This window comes from Podarcis liolepis (assembly GCF_965112155.1).
Source record: "Podarcis liolepis genome assembly, chromosome: 5".
Taxonomy (NCBI): Eukaryota; Metazoa; Chordata; class Lepidosauria; order Squamata; family Lacertidae; genus Podarcis; species Podarcis liolepis.
The window spans coordinates 4,066,490-4,079,563 of NC_139556.1; the positions used below are offsets into that span (position 1 = coordinate 4,066,490).

The 13,074-nt window shown below is 42.7% G+C and overlaps 1 protein-coding gene across 3 annotated transcripts in view; it reads left to right on the forward strand.

Annotated features, from left to right (window-relative positions):
• Window positions 1–8,493: 8,493 nt before the first annotated feature.
• The window catches only part of SHISAL1 (shisa like 1), a 182,072-nt gene continuing 177,491 nt past the window's right edge, over window positions 8,494–13,074 (forward strand). The window contains exons 1-2 of one of the 3 annotated variants that reach the window (XM_083503597.1): window positions 8,773–8,795; window positions 8,945–9,112. The gene's annotated coding sequence lies outside the window, so the exon portion shown is untranslated. Of the gene's footprint in view, window positions 9,113–13,074 lie in introns of all 3 variants that reach the window. The other 2 variants (XM_083503596.1, XM_083503600.1) reach the window with 2 other exon arrangements.

Here is a 13,074-nt window from a genome sequence, read left to right on the forward strand (position 1 = left end):
TAAAAATCCAATAAAAGTAGCAACATTTCCCACAGCAACCTCACATATTTGGAAGCTGTCTCCTTTTCCTCTGACACCTCATGTTGACAAATAATTAAAAATAGGATTTATGGACCCTGTTGTCCAAATGCAGTGTGGCTAACAGGCTTTCAGGACCATCTTATTTACATTTACATATAATGCATTTATAAGCTATTTCATTGGTTTTAGCACGGACTAACAATACCCTTGAAATAAGAGGCATGGATAGCATAGTCTTTGTCCTATTAGGATAATAGAATTGTTTTCCTGCTGCCTAAATATGAGGTGACTTTAATTGGCATGTTTCCAGGAATAGCTGCAGACCTTGGTATATTTTCCCAAGAGCGTGATCCATTTACACTGCAGAAACCTTTTCGGCTTGTTTGATTTCGCTGCAACTAATTCTACTGTAAATTCATTGTAATATAAATATTGGTTTTTACCCTAATGCAGAAGAAATGGATGTGTCATTAAGTATAACTGAAATCCTGCAGGCTATTCTCTAACAAAGCGGAACGAAATTAAAATTGATCCCACTTCTTGGTTAAAGGAACGTAATATTTCTTTGGTAGTGCGGGGGTGGGGATAAATTGGGACAGGAATCAAGGCTACTTGGCTTCAAATCTGTTGATGTTTTGATTCAATTCATGAATTTAATTTCAATTATTTATATATTATTCACTAAAGGTATAGCTACTCTCTACTCTCTTTTGCTAATGTGACTAGTGTGTTTAGGTCCCATATAATTACCCAAAATTAAGTATTGTTCCCAATTAATGTAGATGCTCTGGACACTGTATCATTATAGACATAGTGGTTTTATACCAGTTGAATTTCTGCCCACTCCTGCGCGTGTGTGTGCGCACACACACACACACACACACATGAAAATCCTTGGCTTTTGCAGTATGGTGAGGGAGCTGAGAATTTGATAACATGTTCCGAGTCATTCCCTCTCTCCCTCCTTCTCTCTTTGACTAAAGATTTTCTTATTTTCCATGGTGATGTTACACTGCAAACGTAAGAGAAGATAGAAATAAGAAGACATGAGCAAGCATCATACAAATTTAGAAGATGAGATTACTTTAGAATTGCTTTCTTTCCCTGTTTCCCGTTCCTGTCCTCCCCCCACTACAGCCCCTTCAATGACAGCAAATGTGCCGGCAGCCAGGCCATCCGTCTGGGGCCTTGTTGGTCTGTGTTGGAGGGCAGATGCCACACAAAAAATGGTGGTGAGTATTGGAGTGGGCATCTGGCCAAGGCTCTTCTGGTCTTCTTCGGAGTCTCGCTTTGAGCTAGCTCCTCTGCCCGCCTGTCTTTCTGCTGTGCTAGTCCAGGTCTGCTTCAACCCCACATGCCCCAACAAGAAGAGAAGCTGCCTTGGGGAAAACAGACTCTATGGCAAACACTCTTCATGACTTGTGGGGCACTGGTAGAATTTGTACCTGCATATGCACATATGGACAAAGAAATCAGATAAATGTCTACTTTCCTAGGTTCATTTTTTTCAACAAATGTATAAAATCATTAATACAGAATAACTTTCAAACATAATCTGGAGGGGGAAAAACAAGAAACCTCACCCCTTTTCAACCATCACCATTTTATCCATATATTCAAGAACGATCATAACATTCTTAAGAAGCACCTCTGAATCTCATGATATTAATCCAAATATAAATGCAGATTTTGAAGGATGAATTTAACCTTTCCACAAAAGCTGAACTTTCAATAGGAATGAGCTGGGAAAAGGAGGGCTTTTTTTTAACCTTCATGATTAAATCTGAGAATGATGGATATACTGCAGCTCTTTCCTGAGATCCTCTTAATTGCACTTCAAATAAAGCCTGGTCGGTCCAGATATAATCTGGAGGATGAACTCTCTTCTAAAGCACTGCTACTTTATCACTTAGGAAAAGAAGACTGTGCCTTGTCAGTTAGCTTAGAATATAAACGTGGCACCTCTTTCTTTGTTTAATTTCCATTATGGAGGATGCTGTGGTGACACTGCAGTCTGTAAGGGTGTTGAGATGCCATTGGGAAGACATTTGGGACAGGTGTGACTAGAACATCAGAACTGTAACTACAATTTACTACTGTTAAATATTTATTTTATTAAAATAATTTATATCCCACCTTTCAAGATACACATATTTTCAACGTGACTTACAGGTAGCATTAAATTACAAATTCTAAAAATGCAATAAATAATATTAAAAAGTCACCAGGATCATTCCCATAAAGTGATTGATGGCAGATTATCCTGGGGGCAGGGAGGGGAAAGTCCAGTTGGCTATTATTTGTGATAACGAGATGTACAGTTTAGGTAGCACAACACAGCAAAAGAAGACCAATTCCAGGGGGGATTTCTGAAAAAACAAAAAAACTTGAACATTCCCACAGTATAGGCTTCGTTGATGCTGTAGTACAGCCTTTCCTAAAGATAAATAACTACCTGACATTCAGAAGACATCTCAAGGCAGCCCTGTTCAGGGAAGTTTTTAATATGTAACGCTGTACTGTTTTTAACACTGATTGGGAGCCGCCCAGAGTGGCTGGGGAAACTCAGCCAGATGGGCGGGGTATAAATAATAAATTATTATTATTATTATTATTTCCTAAGTTGGGGCCTGTAATGTTATTGGACTACAACTCCCATCATCCCTAGCCAGCAGTACCAGTGATTAGGGATTATGGGAACTGAAGTGCAACAATATCTGGGGAGCCAAGGTTGGGAAAGGCTCCAGGAGTCTTCATTTTAAGTATCTGAGTGAGAAGCTATTAAAAAGGCACGGCTTTTTTTTTTTGCTTATAGTGAGGCCTGTGGCAAGAATATTGTTGCACATAGTCCTAAAGAACAAATTAAGGCTGAGCAGTCTTTTCATGCAAATCTTAGGATCCTGCCATTTTGGAGGAGGAATCAGTGGCCCCTCAGTTTCTGAAGCAGCATGACAATGTGCGAAACTGTTCCTGCGCTTCCATGTCAGAGCAGCTGTTGGGTGTTGAAATGGGGGAGGCTAATAACTAAGGGGCAGTGACCCCAAGAAAGAGCACTCCAGATAAGCACCTGGAACAAGGTGCTAATTGGATAGCAGGGAAACATAAATTGGGAGCGAGCGCAGAGGGGGTGTGCAGGGCACCACTGCGCGCAGGAAAGGTCACGGAAAGTCCCCAATTCTCTGTAATCCCAAACAAAGCCATTCTGAACTGTATTTAACTAGAGTGACATCATCACAATGAGAAAGGGTAAGCAAGCTGAGATTCCAGCAAGCATAGGATACGTCTGACGTCAGTAGCTTCTGCATCCAGACTTCAAGGCTATCGGCTTGTGATAAATGTAAGAACAGGTTCTACTTACAGCAAAGTGTGGGAGCCATTCAATGTGGGCAACAGTTCCTGCTGCTAATTGGCTTTCCCTGTTAATACCTTGAACAACAGCTATCAATAGAGTAAGTATACTGGAGCTTCCAGCTTCCTTGAAATTATCCCAAGCTCCCTGGTTTATTGGCCTGACAGCATCCGCAGGTATCGTTGGATCAGGTGCTTGTCAGGTAGCCAGATCACAAGTATCTGCATTCTGCAAGTTAAATGCTGTTTGATTGTGAACATTGTTGATTTGCACAAATCACGCAAGGAGATCGGTGCCAGCAGGGGCAGTGGGATGGGATGATGAGCAAATTCTTGGCTTGCATGTCCTGCATCTTCCAGGCTGGAGGGCCTATTCCTAGAGGAAACATAGAACTGTAGAGTTGGAAGGGAACCCGAGGGTCATCTAGCCCACCCCTGCCATGCTTGAACCCACAATCTTGAGATTAAGAGTTTCATGCTCTACCAGAGCTGTGCCCAAAGACCTCCCCGAATCCACAGCCTTAGCTCAGTAGCAGAGCGCATGCTTTGGAAGCAAAGGATCCCTGGTTTAGTCCCTGACATCTTCAGTAGGACTGAAGAGCCTTTTCCAGTTACTGTATACACTATTGAGCTAGCTAGGCCAGTGCTATAACTGGTTTGAGACACTTTCCTATGTCCAGCCACTAAATGGAGCTGTAGCCACAGAAGTCGCAGTGTTCACCCCCCACCCCTTCTCTCCCCCTTTCCCTTTCTTAGATTTTGCTCTCCCCCTGCCTTCTTCTTCTATTTTACCCATGGGCTGCCTTGCCTCTTCTTTTGGGAGATGGTGGTGGCTGCAAGGCCAGACCACCTTAACAGTTTGCAATAAATGCTTAATTGACCTCAGGATCTGCTCCCTTTCACCCTGGCATGCACCCAGCTCCAGCTCCAGCTCCAGACACTGGCTGAAGGCAACCTGAGTTGGAAACCAAAGACCAGCTTGGCATCCTGCAGTGCCCCCACCCCCATGTCCAGACTCAACAAACTGGGGGGGGGCAGGGCTGTTTTCTTTCAGTGGTGGGGATAGAAGAGCTTTCAAGCTGTTGTCCTTTGAAATTAAATATTGTCTGTTGAAGAAGACAGGGTTGGCGGGCAGGCATAATTCCTTGTGCTATGCATAAACAGAGCATTTCCCTCCATAGTGCTGAACTCTTCTTGACCCAAGAGGAAAAGACTTACCCCACCATCATTTTCATTAAAAACCCGCAGGGAAGCTGAGAAGACTGTAAACATCCTCTGCAATATAAACAGCAGTGCAGTTGACATGAAGGTTTTGCGCAAGAATGTTAATGTGCATCTTTTCCTTTTAACAAGAAAGCAATTTTTAAAAACCCCAATTTTGTCAAAGATGGAAGGTCCCTCACCCTGTGGCCATGTTGTTTATTTAGCTAACTCAGTCTTCATAGTGCATATTATATACTAAGTCTTAGTAACTAGCATATTTCTAGGTGGGCAGAAGACAAGGGGCAACACGGTGCCAAACACAGTGCCAGGGTCCTCCTCAAGTTGTCACTGCCCTATGTGGGATGTAATCCACTGGAGCAGTCAAGTACAGCATTCCTTGTTTCGCTAGAGTGGACATGCAAGGGCATGTTTGGTCCAGCCAGTCAAACTTCCTGTTCCTCCTGGCTGGAACATCCTTCCTTTGCATATTACCAGTAGGTGGACGTGACCTTTCCAGACCTGGTAAAAGGCCAAGTCGCGCAGCCACCTCCTCTTCCTCTCAGCCAGCGGTCCCTGGGTTATCTCCCATATGGGGTAAACCTATTTGTACTTATTTATAACATTAAGCCTAAAGCGTGCCTTCAGGGATCACACTGTGCTCTGCCTGATCGTGGGTAAAAGTACTTTCTGTTACTTATGAATAAGACTGTTGTGTCTTTATTCTTTTAGGAGGGAATTAAGGGGTTGTGTTTCCTTTGGGAAATGAGGCACAACAGAGACTGTGGTGTCTTTCTGATATATGGTTTATTTACACATATATACAACCTGAGCCTGGAATGGAGGGGGTCACAGCATTAACACCCCAAAAGTGTCCTGGTTCTCCCATGGCTGAGTGCTGGATTCATCTCCTGGCTGCTAGAGACTCCCCAAGATACCTGATCCCTTCTTCCAAAGCGGTCTCCAACAGTCCTTTCTCCCAGGGCCTACTCATTCGTATCCAGCCACCGCTCCTCAGTGTCCTGCCAGTCTCAGACAGCAAGAGACCAGGGATTTTCTCAGCTGAGTGCAACATAAGCCATAGAAGGCTTCCTACCATATCAACCTGACCTGCCTGTATGTGCGGGAGAAGTCCTACTCATGGTGTCACCACTACAGGGAATTTTAGCAGTGGGGAAAGGACATTCTCTGTGGTTGTCCCCCACCTCTGGCATAATCTCCTCTCTGAGATGCATCTTGTACCATGTCATTAGCTTATTGTGGGCAGGTGAAGATGCACCTCCTTGGGAAGGGATGAAGCTTACTGATATGAGCTGCTCTGTCAGAAATCATGCATCTCCCTGTTTTAATAGATTATTAGTACTGATTCTCTTGCCCACCTAGCAGTTCAAAAGCATGTCAAGTGCAAGTAGATAAATAGGTACTGCTCCAGCGGGAAGGTAAATGGCATTTCCATGCGCTGCTCTGGTTCACCAGAAGCGGCTTAGTCATGCTGGCCACATGAGCCAGAAGCTGTCTATGGACAAATGCCGGCTCCCTCGGCCTATAGAGCGAGATGAGCGCTGCAACCCCAGGGTAGTCCGCGACTGGACCTAATGGTCAGGGGTATCTTTACCTTTACTAGTGCTGATTGTTCTGTTATTGGTTTCAATAGTTTAGTCTGCATCTATTTGATTTTAAAGTCATTGATATTGATTTTAATGATGTATGCGCTCTCATTTTCATGACATATATTCTTCCTCATGGTGAAGGGCGGGATATAAATATCACAAATGAATTAATAATGCATACACTGGATGGGGAGCGATCATTACTGGGATCACAGAAGGCAGGGAGGCAATCATTATTGCGATCCCCTGCTGTAGAACTGAGGAAACTCTCCTCGGAAGTTGTTATTTGCATTGTGAGGAAACCCCGCATTCACACCCAGTGACGTAGCATGGGTTGTCAGCACCCGGGGCAAGGCAAGTAATTTGCGCCCCCTAACCCGTGGATTTGGGCCCCCTAACCCGTGGATTTGCGCCCCCTAACCCTAACCCCCAGATGTTGCGCCCGGTGCGGCCGGCCCCCCTGCACCCCCCACGCTACGCCACTGTTCACACCAATGGCTGCTGTAGTTGCTCATATAACACTTCAAACTGACGTACTTAAATGGTGCAAAGTAAAATCAATGCATATAATGCAAAATGGGTTGAAATACTGGTTCCAGTTACAACATGCAGAGATGTTGTAACATGCAGTTACAACATGCAGTGATGAGGTAAAAATACAAATGCAGTTAAGCCTTGATCAGGAAAGGCTTGGGTCAAGAAGAAAGTTTTTAGCAGGTGCTGAAACATGCACATTTGATGCTTGCAATATATAGCCAGGGATAGAGTTGCATAAAGTGGGAGCTAGGCTCATTGCTGTATAACAGCCAGCAGACCTCCTACTGCACGTGCGCCTCCAGCAAAGGTCCCCCAACTGAGAATAGCCGCTGAGCTGGGCAGGGAGGGAGGGCTGCTCAGATAACCAGGCCCTGAGCTATCAAAGGTGAACAGATATTAATTGCCATTGCATTTCAGCTATTTACTATGGTCAATTATGAAAGAACCATGACATCCTGACTACACAAGTGTTGTCAAAATCAGATATTAAATATTTGTTGGGTATTTGCCAAATAATTGAGTAGTCAGAGAAGACCTGGAGAATATTCAGTATCAAAATTCAGAGCAGAATTCTAGATTGCAAATCTGCTGGAGTTTTAATGTCCACTTTCAGATTTTTTGAGGGAGGACATGGGACTCAGCTGCAAATAAAATGTTTTAAGTATGTTGTAAAGTGCAATATACAAATGTGACACTAGATGGTGACAGTGAGCTATGGGAAATTCAATATTTTTTTCCCCAAAACATTTTTTATATGTGTGTAGATTCCACCATGTTTACCTACCATGTTAGCAGCTACAGCAAGACATGCTGGTCTTCCTTTCCTGCCATTTCTCCCGCTTATTATATCTCTTCCTGCAAATGCATTCCAGATTGTTTTGGCTGGAATAAGAAAGGCATCCATAGCACCGCCAGCCACCCCAGCACATTCTTGCAATCCTATTAGTTCTGTTGTGGCTCTTGATCTTCAGCAGTTCTTTCAGCAAAGGACACAAACAAGCAATGGATTCTGTACGCTTGGAACTTGATATCAAAAAATTGGAGAAGTTACAGAATTAGGCAACATACTAGTAAAACCCGAGCAACACCGAGCATAATGTAGAAACGAGGGAAGTCAAAGACTTCTGAAAAGATTGCTGAAATTTCTCTACCATACAAATTTTTGTCTGAGGAAAAAAAACCATATTCATTTTGCATTTGACTTAGTCAACGTTTTGGTGGCAACTCTGTTTACTGTTTTTCCCCTGGCCCCAGTATTATGTCTTTATCTACTCCCTGACACATAGAAGTGGAGCAAATGACACTTTTCTCTGCCAGGAAAGCTGAAGTACTAAACAGAAGCAATACTGTATTTTAAAAGTTTGATGTGTTCTGAATGTGCCATGCTTTACTTGCATAGACTGAGCATGCACCTCAGACAGATGCTTACTCAACTGCTTTTGAAATCTCTGGGGAAATTCTGGAGCCTCTGAGGAAACCTCTGTTTTCAACATTGCCTGTTGCACAGCACAACGTGACATAAAAATATCCCAGAACTGAATGCCTTCTTCGACCCAGTTTCTATTTAAATAAAGACAATGCCACAAAGAATAAAAGAAACCAAACAACTGGCTGCCGTCCATACTGCAAAGGGAAATAAAGACTCGTTATATACTCTGGAGGAGTCCTTTATTAGGACTTGACAAAAATGGGTTACTAGCCTTGAATGTGAAAACACAGAAGACAAGGAGTGTGTGGGATTAGCATCCATCTTGCTGGTGCTTCTCATGAGGAAAGGCTGGAGGGGGAAGAAGAGCATGACAAATAAAATATTCCCAAATGCTTTCAGCACTCACTGGACAGAAATAATTCACAACAGAGCTCAGTTCAGCTCTGCGCAAGGAAGGGGAATTTATATTCAACAATTTTGATTCTTTGAAAAAGGCTCTTTAAGTATCTGTCGAGTTCAAAAAGACCATGTGCTAAATATAAACCTTTCGAGCAACCTAAGAAAAGGAGCAGCCAGAGACCTTGTAGACTAGAAAAAGATGTGGATTGGTATACCGAGAGCAGGTTGTCACAACTGCTCTGTGCTATGAGGTAAAACCTGCGCTGCTAAATCCCCACTTGCTTTTGAATCTAGAGGTGGGATCCCAGCTGCCTCAAAAGGTTTTGTGGCTTTCGATAATTTTCGACCTTCCACTGTTTGGTTGATGAGGTGAAAAATAACTACAGAATATTTCATCTAGAGCTGGCTATGAAAGAACTGGCATTCGGTAGACCTGAAACTAACCAGACCTGCAGTTTCTGAGCATGCATCTCACCCTACATGAAGAAGATCAGTAGCAGGCAAGCACCTGGAGCGACATTACCTGTAGCCTCAGACCCATTAGCGGCAACAACCACCCATCTAACAGGTATTGTATTTTATACTCATTCCTGCCTCCCCAAAACATTGTTTTTTTCTGATTTTCTTCAAAAGAGATGTTCCACTGAAAGCATGTGTAGGCAAACTAAGGCCTGTAGGCAAACAATTGTCTTCTCAATCCGGCCCACGGATGGTCTGGGAATCAGCGTGTTTTTACCTGAGTAGAATGTGTGCTTTTATTTAAATTGCATCTCTGGGTTATTTGTGGGGCCTGCCTGGTGTTTTGACATGAGTAGAATGTGTGCTTTTATTTAAAATGCATCTCTGGTTATTTGTGGGGCATAGGAATTGGTTCATTTCCCCCCACCAAAAAAATATAATCCGGCCCCCCACAAGGTCTGAGGGACAGTGGACCGGCCCCCTGCTGAAAACGTTTGCTGACCCCTGACTTAAATCCAGAGGCAATGCTTCCTTCAGTGCTAGAGATAGTGCGCAACTGGTGCAGAATTAACAAAGCACAATAATTATAGATGAATGAGGAAGAAATCCTGGAGTTTCCAGTCAGGAATTTGTACTTTTCCAAAACTCTAAATGACAAATGATGCTTAATCTGTTTCTGAAACAGGTCTGGGCCAAAAAAGTTGTGGCATTACATGTATGCATGCATGTATTCATTTATATTGATTGTTACCCCGGGGGGGGTGACTGATAATGAGGCTTAAGTCTACCTGTGGCAGAGCGGGTCATCATAAATCAATTTGAAATGGCAAACATCCAAATGAAAGTGGATTGTTAAGCATTCAGAGCTCTTCAATGTGTTAAATAATGTTAACAAAATTGCAACATTCCAGTGTGTTTATGTTCATTGACCAGAATACTGGGAACAAGCTAGGAGCAGGTTTACTTTTTACTGCACAATTTTATATAGCTTGCACATCTCTCCATACCTCTAAGTCAGGCTTCCTCAACCTTGGCCCTCCAGATGTTTTTGGCCTACAACTCCCATGATCCCTAGCTAGCAGGACCAGTGGTCAGGGATGATGGGAATTGTAGTCTCAAAACATCTGGAGGGCTGAGGTTGAGGAAGCCTGCTCTAAGTCAATGAAGAGGCTAGGGATATATATATGGCTGTGTGTGTGTGTGTGTGTGTGTGTGTGTGTGTGTGTAGATATATACAGGAGAATGCATACATATTAGACACACACACATTATTATTTTTTTTAAAAAAGAAAACTAGCAGATCAAGGAAAGGAACTGGAATATCATTGAAGAAAGCAGGCCTCTACTTTTTTAAAAAAACTCCTCCAGGTCTTTGTTCCAAAGTACACATTTAAATTTTATAAAAAGGTCAAACTAGACATGCATGTTTGCATTGGGGGATGGGGGGGGGGGTTAGAACAAAATTGCATCAGCTGGGAGGGGTAACAAGGAATGAGATCCAAGAAGACGGGGAGGGAATATAACTTTTCTTCCCTCCAATTCTGTTGAAGAACATACCTCTTCTGAAGTTTGTATGAGCTTTTAGGGGAAATTCCTCATTAGCACCAAAGGGGATTTCGTCTAAATGCAAATACTAGCTTCAATCTGCAGGAGAGTAAAGGGTTGCATTCTTCTTAATGCCTGCTTTGATCCTGTTAATTGTCACCTGATGCAGTATGTATTTTAGGAAAAATCTACATTTTAGATGCAAAGACACCTTTTAACATCACATCTAATTTGGCTCTAAATCAACACTGCCAGATGTTTTGTCCTTTTCTTTTTCTTGTAAAGTTTTCCATTAATAAATCAAGATATTCTGCCCCGCTTTCTTTCTTCCACATAAGGTTTCCATGAAAGGCTAGCTCAGGATCTGACCATTTTCTTTAATCATGCTCTCCCTCTTTGGTGTAACATGCACGTATAAATACACATGGCTAAGGCTGTGTTTACATAGTAGTAACTGCTGTTGATTTTCTTACAGCAAGTTCTTCTATTGAACTGAACATGTTGTTTGAAATAGCGGCTGCATATGGGACTGATGACTTAGTGGAATTAATGGATAGACTTATACCTGGGAGATGTATTCATAGGTTCTTCTGCTCATGGACTCATTGTGTTGACTTGGACAAGCCCTTATCTATCAGCCTCAGGCCCCCAGTTGTCAAGTTAGAATAACTGTGGTTCTCAAATGGCTCAATAAACTTCCTGTTATTGCTGTCTACCTGGGGCTGTGTGGGGCAGTTGACCTGACAGGCTGGTGGTGGGATGTGTTCATTTTGGTGGGCCCTAGGTTGTGTAGCTCAATTTATATGGTGCATTTAAGTTCAAATGTAATGTCACATGGAAATTGGGAGTTGGCACTGGGGGTAACTGCGGCATTGGGAAGTATTACTGGGAAATGAACAAATGAAGGTGGGACCATCTCAATGCATTTTCAATTTCATTTTCAGTCCTAGATCTACCCCGTTCAGCATTCTGCTTCAAAACATGATCATCCGTTGCCTCCAAGAGACAAATTTATTTATTTTCCACTATCTTCATCAATCAGAGGTATACAGTCTCTGTACATAGGAGTAGCATTTGGCTAATAGCAATTGATAGACCCACCTTTCAGAGAAGACAGCCATCACAGGAGCCAACTCCTGAGGGCTGAGGGGTCTTCACCCACCCAATAAAATATTTGAGGTGGCCTGGCCATTTTCTGTGGGGTTTTTAATTCTACCTCATTGCTGCAGTCTATCTTCACTCTTTTATGTCACAACCATAATACAATAATCTCTAATTATTTCTGTTGCTCATAGTTCAAATCCTGCTCGCCAATTCACCATATCTTTTGGGAGAGGTTCTTGAAGCTGCAGCATACATAGTATTTCCTTTTCCAGTTTTGAAAAGGGAACCTGCATGAGCTATGGATCACCATATTCTAATAGGAATGGTCTTAGGCTGATACACTTAAAAAGACCTTGCATTTCTCTAATGCCCTCAGCATTAATTACTCCCTAAATGGATTCTTAATCTAACCTTTAAGGGGAATTTTTTTTTAAGCAAGAGGATTAGTTTTGATCCCAAATTCCCTGTGAAAGGGGAGATCAGATGACTAAAGCACTTACAGAATCTAGGATTATTTCTGCTCTTGAAATATGAATACTGAATATGTATTCCCCCCTCTCCCCTCTTGCAATGGGCCTTCTATCGATGGATTATGGGATGGCTGCATGAATTAATTGTAATATTTTTTTCAAAAGCAGCCTCCCCCCACTCCAAATATATCCATTGTGCTGCGTATTCTTGTTGTTTGTCCTCACTCTTATTCTTTGTCCTCACTGCGGCCAGGCTCAGTTGCTCTCCCTGCCAGTTAATCCTGTTAGCAATGGCAAACCCTATTTGGCTTTGTTCATTAGTGACCGTGATATCATAGGGTTAGACCTAACACTGCTACAGTTATACAGAAGGATGCAGGTCGAGACATTCAGTAAGATTTAAATACTAGCATGGTAAATAAGGTGAAGGCCAAAGAAGGAAAAGAGGAAGAAGAGTATAGAAACAATAGAAAGTGTTCACAAGCACTTGTTGTTGTTGTTTAGTTGTTTAGTCATGTCCGACTCTTCGTGACCCCCTGGACCAGAGCACGCCAGGCACTCCTGTCTTCCACTGCCTCCCGCAGTTTGGTCAAACTCATGCTGGTAGCTTCAAGAACACTGTCCAACCATCTCGTCCTCTGTCGTCCCCTTCTCCTTGTGCCCTCCATCTTTCCCAACATCAGGGTCTTTTCCAGGGAGTCTTCTCTTCTCATGAGGTGGCCAAAGTATTGGAGTCTCAGCTTCAGGATCTATCCTTCCAGTGAGCACTCAGGGCTGATTTCCTTAAGAATGGATACGTTTGATCTTCTTGCAGTATTTATGACGTGAAATGAGGTAACTTAGCTCTAACTACTAGGGCTCATTGAACCACTCCATGCAATTTCCTTTGGTTATAAACTGATTCTTCAGACACTGATTTTGAGATGAATCAATCAGGAATGTTTATGCTAAT